Raw genomic sequence first — 6552 nt, forward strand, 5'->3', positions numbered from 1 at the left:
GGCCCCCTGGTCACTGCCGCACCTAGTCGGCCCTGCTGCTGCGGCCCACATGTCACAGCATGTGGCAAATGGGCATGGCCACAGCCAGGACACTGCAGGACACCGAGGTGTTGAGTCCCACGTGGTTTTCCCAGGTCATGAATAGCCTCGCCTGTGAGCGAGCGTCTGCAGAGGTTGCCCCCGCCCCCCCCCCCGCTGCCAGGCCCTGCCACTAAGCTGTCCTCTGCGGGAGAGCAGGCGCGTCTCCAAGGCCGTGCCACTAGGCTGCATGGGGCCAGCGGAGACGAGGAGACGCAGCGTCTCCTCCAAGACCATCCCAAGGCCAAGGGCTCAGCACTGGGCGCTCGTGCTGGTGACCAAGGGTCTCCAGCCAGGCCGCCGGGGCCAGGGGCCCTGCTGGGTGCACGCCTTAGCCCGCTGGCCCTGCTCACCCTGGACAGGCAGTGGGCCCTGGCTTCGTGAGGGTGGCGCGCTCAGCGGTGCCCAGGTGGGGAGTGCCCCACGCTCGTCACAGGGTGGGGGAGGCACGAGTAGGCGCGGGGGAGACCATGTTCCTGCTCCGCGGTGGGGCACAGCTCTGCCCGGACGTGGGAGCTGCAGAGTTGGGACCGTGCTGTGAGGACGGCAATGTTCCTGTGCTGGGCTCCAGAGCTTACACAGTTTTCATTAAGTATCATTCCATCCGTCTTCATTGAGCACCTGCTGTGTTCCAGGCCCCCAACTCCCCCGGAGGGCACATGTGTGAGGCTCAACCCCACCCTGCCCAGGTGGCTGAGCCTGGGGAGGAAGGACCGGACGCGCGTCCACACCTGCCTCGGTCTTTGGGGGCAGGTGTCAGGAAAGGTACCTTGGAGGAGGCAGGTGGGGGCCTCTGGTGGGGAGATAGGCATGGCTGGTGGGATGGCCAGGGGTCGCAGGCCACGTGGGGGAAGGCATGGCCCCTGTCACCAGAAGGTGAGGGGGCAAGGGTCCTAGAAAGAGCCCCGTGGTGGCTGCCCTGGGGGAGAGAGGAGGGCGGCCCCTCACACAGCATCCTGGTTCAGGGTACAGCAGTGGGAAGAGCCCACTGGCCCTGGAGTCCTGGCGTCATGCTGGAGCCGAGCGGCCTTGGTCTACTCCCCCTGGGGCTGGAGCTGCGTCTTCTGCCAGAATGTGGGAGAGCTGCTTCTGCAGGGCCTGCTCCCATGTGTTCGGGAAGTGGGACTGCAGGCAGCTGGGACCCAGAGGGAGTGCTCCCTCTCCAGCACCATGCGTGGCTCCCCATGGCTTCTGGTGCTTCCCACAAGAGTAAGCCCCCACTTAGGGCATGAAGACGTTGCCACCCATGGTGGGAAGACAGCTGGGCCCTGAAGGCAGTTCAAAAAAATGTCCCCAGAGTGTCTTGAGCAAAGATGATGGTTCTAATGAAGGGTGTGTTCCGGGCGAGCGCAGAGGGAGTGAGCAGGGCGGGAGGGTGGGGCTGCCGTGTGGCTGTGGGAGGTGCAGCAAAACCGAGGCCAAGCCACTGCCCCAGCCTGACCCTGAGGAACACACCAGACCCCAACAGAGGGGTGTCCTACAGACCCCCTGCTGGCCCTCCCCCCCGCCACTGCCCAGGGCCTCAAGATCGAGGGGCCGGGAGCACAGTGTGAGTGTGTAGGGAAACCAGGAATCCGAATAAAGTGTGGGTGTTGGTTCATGGCTTGTGACCGTGCGGCGCCAACGTTAAGGTGGGGAACCGTGCAGAGCACCGGCTTCCCTCCAGAGCGAACAGTTTATTTTTTAACTGGCACAGTTGTGCACGCATAGCCCTTCCCCAAGCTGTCTCCCAGGGTCGGGCCCATGTCCGGGCTCCGCTGCCCCCGGCTTTGCCCTCTACCTGGATGCCCCGCGGAGTCCGCGGCGGCTCCGCCCCCTGGCCAGGTGCCTCCCGGCCCCGCCCCTGCTCCCTGGTGCGGGCAGCTCGGCCTCGAGGCGGCGGCGGCGGCGGCGGCGGCCTCGGCGGAGCGCGGTGAGTCGGGGTCTCAGGAAAGGGCTGGGGCGGCCACTCTGCCTGCCGCAGCTCCCGGGTCACAGAGCCACTGTGTAGCCGGCGGAGCGGACGGCCCGGGGTGCGTGGACACCCGCAGGCGCTGCCATCCCCGGGTGGGGCGGAGCGGGGCTAGGTGTGGGGCGCGGGAGGAGCCGCGGGTCAGCTGGCCAGGGCTGCCGGGCTGCCAGGCCCCCGGCCGGGAGCCACTGTGCGTCCCTGCCTGGCCCTCGGCATCTCTGTGCCCGAGCTGCACGCATGACTAGGGTGCTGGGGTCACCCTGGGAAAGGTGCGGCCAAAAGGTCTGACAGCGGGGGGAATATGTGCGGTACCCAGGACAGGCTGTCACCAGGGCTTTGCAGTCCCGTCAGGACGGGCTTTGGCTGAGGCTGGCTGGGCAGGGCCCTCCTCTACCCCCCAGCTCAGGGGCCAGCCTCGCTCCCCCTGGACCCCACGGGAAGGCGTGGTCTCTGGCGGTGGTGGGAGCTTTGGGGACCGTGTGTTCCCATCAAACACAAGCCCTCCAGCCCATTTGGGGCCCACCTCCGGGCACCTGGCAGGTAAGCGGATTCACGTTTTGTGTGTCAGCACCACAGGCCATGGCCGTGAGGGTGCGGGCCCCGGGGACCCAGAGCCTACACGGCCTGCCCGTGGCCCTGGCTGGAGCGGTGCATGTGAGACCCCGCGTGTGAGGTTGTGTGTGATCGTGCTTGCACTGGGAGATTGGGCATGCTGTTGCACATGGTCGTCGGAGGTCGTGTGTGTATGAACTCCTCCTCGCTAGTCTCCCGTCTGGAACACGGGGTCAGCCGTGGCCCACGCGGATCGGATGGCTAGACCATGGGAGTCCCCCTGAAAGACGTTGCGGCTCACAGCCCGCTTGTCCTGCCGAACCGAAAGGCGAGAGGTCGGTGCCGATGCGACTGTGAGGCGTGGTCGGAGCCCGTGAGCCCTGAAGCCCGTCCTGGCTTTGAGCCCCGTGCTCGACGAGCGTGTGTGTTGTGCCAGGTTCACCCAGTCCGCAGAATCGTGAGTGCTCAGGGCGTGCAGGCTAGAGCGTGAGGGCCTTTAGACGGTGTGCTGGGCGGCCTTCCGCTCAGTCTGGGGACTCCTCTTGGAACAGCCTGCGTCGAGTGGCCCGAAGGGAGAAAATCCGCTCCTGTGACCACTGCTGTCCGTGGACACCTTGAGGCGGTGGCCGAGCGGAGGCCCTGGGGCGGGGGTCCCGGGAAAGGCAGAGCGAACTGGCAGAGGCAGCTGCTTCTCCAGCCGTGGCCAGGCGAGTGCCGCCCATCCTGGGGAAGGACAACAGAGCCAGGGGAAGTGGTCGCACGTGTCTGGGTGTCGCGCTCATACAGGCGGGTCCAGGAAGGAGAAACGGGCAGGGTGCACGCGGACGCAGCGGTGTGGTTCTGACCGAGGCGTGTGGCCGGCGCACCAGGAGCTGAGACCTGCCCCCCGGCGTGGGTGTAGAGCCCTTGGCGCCCCGTCTGCACAGCTCACCTGCCTCACCTGGACAGCCAGGGCCATTTCGTGATAGAGAAGCCACCAGCTAAGGGGGAGAAACCCCCGGAATTGCAAGAATGGCGTGTGAGGAGGGGAGGCGGAGAGACAGGCAGAGAGAGGGAGAGGCACGTGGGGGGGGGACACAGGGAGTCTCTCCAAGCCTCGTTTTCTTCATCTGTAAGATGGGGGTACTCATGCCGCCCCCTCCCCCAGGGTCCCTACTCGGACGCTGCCAGCCCCACCCAGCGTCAGGCATGACCTCTCTGGCCATAGCACACCTTGTCCACAGAAGCGGAGATGGGCACAGGGCTGTCCCCAGCTATGCGCTGTACATACGTGCCTTGAAATCAGCTCAGAGGGCGCGTCCTGGGGCTTGGCTCCTACCTGCGTGAGGTTCTGCTGTTCCTCCTACTTTACCTCTATTCACTAACAACGATGATTTCTGGAGTCACTTTAACTGCAGAGGTGGCACGGAGGGTCCCCACACACTCCACGCCCAGCTCCCCCTGGTGCTAAAGCCTTCCGTACCCATAGGACTAGCACGGGCACAGTGCTCTCAGCGACCTTGTTCAGGTTTCCCTACTGTTTTGGGCTCCAGTCTGAGACCCCTGATGCCATTTTAGGACCCGTATTAATGTTAAATTACACAAGTTGTAAGTGGTTGGAGGTTTCTTTTTTTAATCTCCGAGTCTTTATCCGCTTTCCCGGGTATCACCCGTGTTTATCAGCTCCCCCGCCTGGCGCCCTGCGGGGGCCCCGACTCCTGGTTCCTCTGTGCGTGTTACTAACTAAGGGAGTACATGATATCATCACTGCAAATAGTTTTCTCACAAACACCTCTTCCCATGAAAAGCTAACAAAAAGTCCACAGACGAAAAGGGAAAAAAAGAGCCCGAGCTTATTAAATTTCCTGTAGGCTTGCGAGTGATTTATTCCATGAAGTGGGGGCGGCCGGTGGGGGACTTTCCTGGCAAGGCCCGAGCCCCAGGAGCGGCGGGGGAGAAACAGGAGAGGCTGCAGGGCGGACAAGGGACGCCTGTTCCGTAAGCCGCGTGGGATGCAAGGGTTCGAGAGCCCGTGGCGTCTCGGAGGGCTGGGGGGCCAAAGGCGAAGAGCCCTCTGGGGTTTTACTGAAGTGGACTGCAGACCCTGCTCGGACCCTGCTCGGAAACAGCAGACCCCAGCGCGCTCCTTCCCCTCGGAGAGGCGGGGCCAGTGCTTCAGCCAGCTGGTGCTGGTGCGAGCGGTGCTGGAGGCGAGGGAAAACTCGCGGCGGGCCCTGGGCCGCTGCAGAGAGGATGAGGCGCCGAGGGGCATGAAGAGGAGGCCAGACGGGCCGCCAGCAGCGAGCTGTGGAGCCTGGGGCAGAATAGAACGCAGGCGGCCGGCGCCTGCACGGTGGTGAGCAGATGCCACGGGCACCTTATTCCAGAAGTTCATGGATGACAGCATTTCGTAGGGCACTTGGCGGGCTCAGGCGGTAGAACGTGTGACTCCTGAACTTGGAGATGTGAGTTCAAGTCCCATGTTGGGAGTAGGGTTTACTCAAGAACAAAAAACCCAAAAACAACCCCCCACAAAATATACCATAGTTTCTGTGGGTCATTCATCTGGACGGTCCCGCTGGGGAACGTGGCAGTGGGAATGTCCGCCCGGTGGCCTCATGTAAAGCCCTGCCCACCCGCCAGGGCCGGAGGGGCCACTTCCAGGCCTCTGCACGGTGCCGTGGGAGCATCCTCCCGGCAAGTGGCCTCAGGTGGCCGGGCAGCAGCCTCGTGCGGTTCGTGGCTGCGCTGTGACTCCCGCCCCATCGCTCTGGTACATTCGCCGTCAGGGGCGAGGCGTCGAGGCTGGCTCACGCCCAGGGGAGGTGCACAGGCTCCATCGCGGAGCGGAGCAGCCAGGAACTAGGGACACGGGTAAAGCTGCCACGTCCTGTGGCCCGGGGCCCGTTCTCTGCTTCTTCTACCGAGGCACAGCCGGTCCCGTTGGAAGGGGTAATAAACCAGCTGTTTGTTCAGCGCAGTGCCTGCCACGTGGAAAATGCTGTTTACTTACTTGTGGCATTTGTCCCAGCCGATTTTCACTCTGCTGAGGAGCGACAGCCGTCGCCGTGAGGCCAGAGCGTGGAGTGAGAGGACTGTTCTCTTGGGCAGGATTGAGTTAAAGGATGAAGAGAACATACCAGTTGTTCTTGTCCCAAAGGGACACAGGGAAGTCCAGGCTCAGCACCTCGGCAGAAACCATCCTGCAGTTTATTCCCATGGGTGCAGCTTGCACAGTCCAGGAGAAAACAGACAAAGTGGGGACGTGGAAGGGAGTGGAGGAGATAGATGAGTACGGCAGGCAGCAGGCACAGCAGATGCAAAGGCCCTGGGACAGGATTGTGCCTTGCATGTTTGAGGAGCAATGAGGAGGCCCTGAGGCTGGAGCAAGGCAGGAAGGAGGACCGAGGACAGACAGCAGAGAATGGGTGGGATCAGGTGTCGTAGGCATTTAGCCCTCAGCGAGAGCCATGGGCAGGACTGAACAGATGTGGGTCATGGCCTGAGTCAGCTTTTAGCTGCTGAGGGTGGAAGCAGCCAGCTCGGCGATGAGACCTGGGTGGTGCTCTGTTTAACGCAAGGGCAGGCATGGCAGAAGCGGGCCAGTTCTAGATATATACTGGGGGCCTGACCCACTTCCAGGCAGACTGATAGCAGCTGTGGAAAGGGGTCATGTGGACCCCAGGAGTTTTGGTCTGAGTGATCACAAGCACAGAGGTGCTGCCTGAGGTGGCGAAGGCTGTGGGAAGAGCAGGTGTAGGGGGGCTGGAAAGCTACAGGGTTCAGTCTGATGTGTGTAAGATCCGAGCAGCTTGCCAGCCACTGGGTTATGGTCACAAATCACCACAAATGTGGTGGCTGGAAACAGCTCACATTTAACACCTTCCAGTTTCTGTGGGTCTGGAGTCTGGGCGTGGCTTAGCTGGGCCCAGTGCTCAGGGTCACATGAGGCTGTGATCAGGGTGGTGCCTGGGCCGCGTTCTCAACTGAAG

Source organism: Ursus arctos, unplaced genomic scaffold (assembly GCF_023065955.2).
Source record: "Ursus arctos isolate Adak ecotype North America unplaced genomic scaffold, UrsArc2.0 scaffold_14, whole genome shotgun sequence".
NCBI classification, from domain to species: Eukaryota; Metazoa; Chordata; class Mammalia; order Carnivora; family Ursidae; genus Ursus; species Ursus arctos.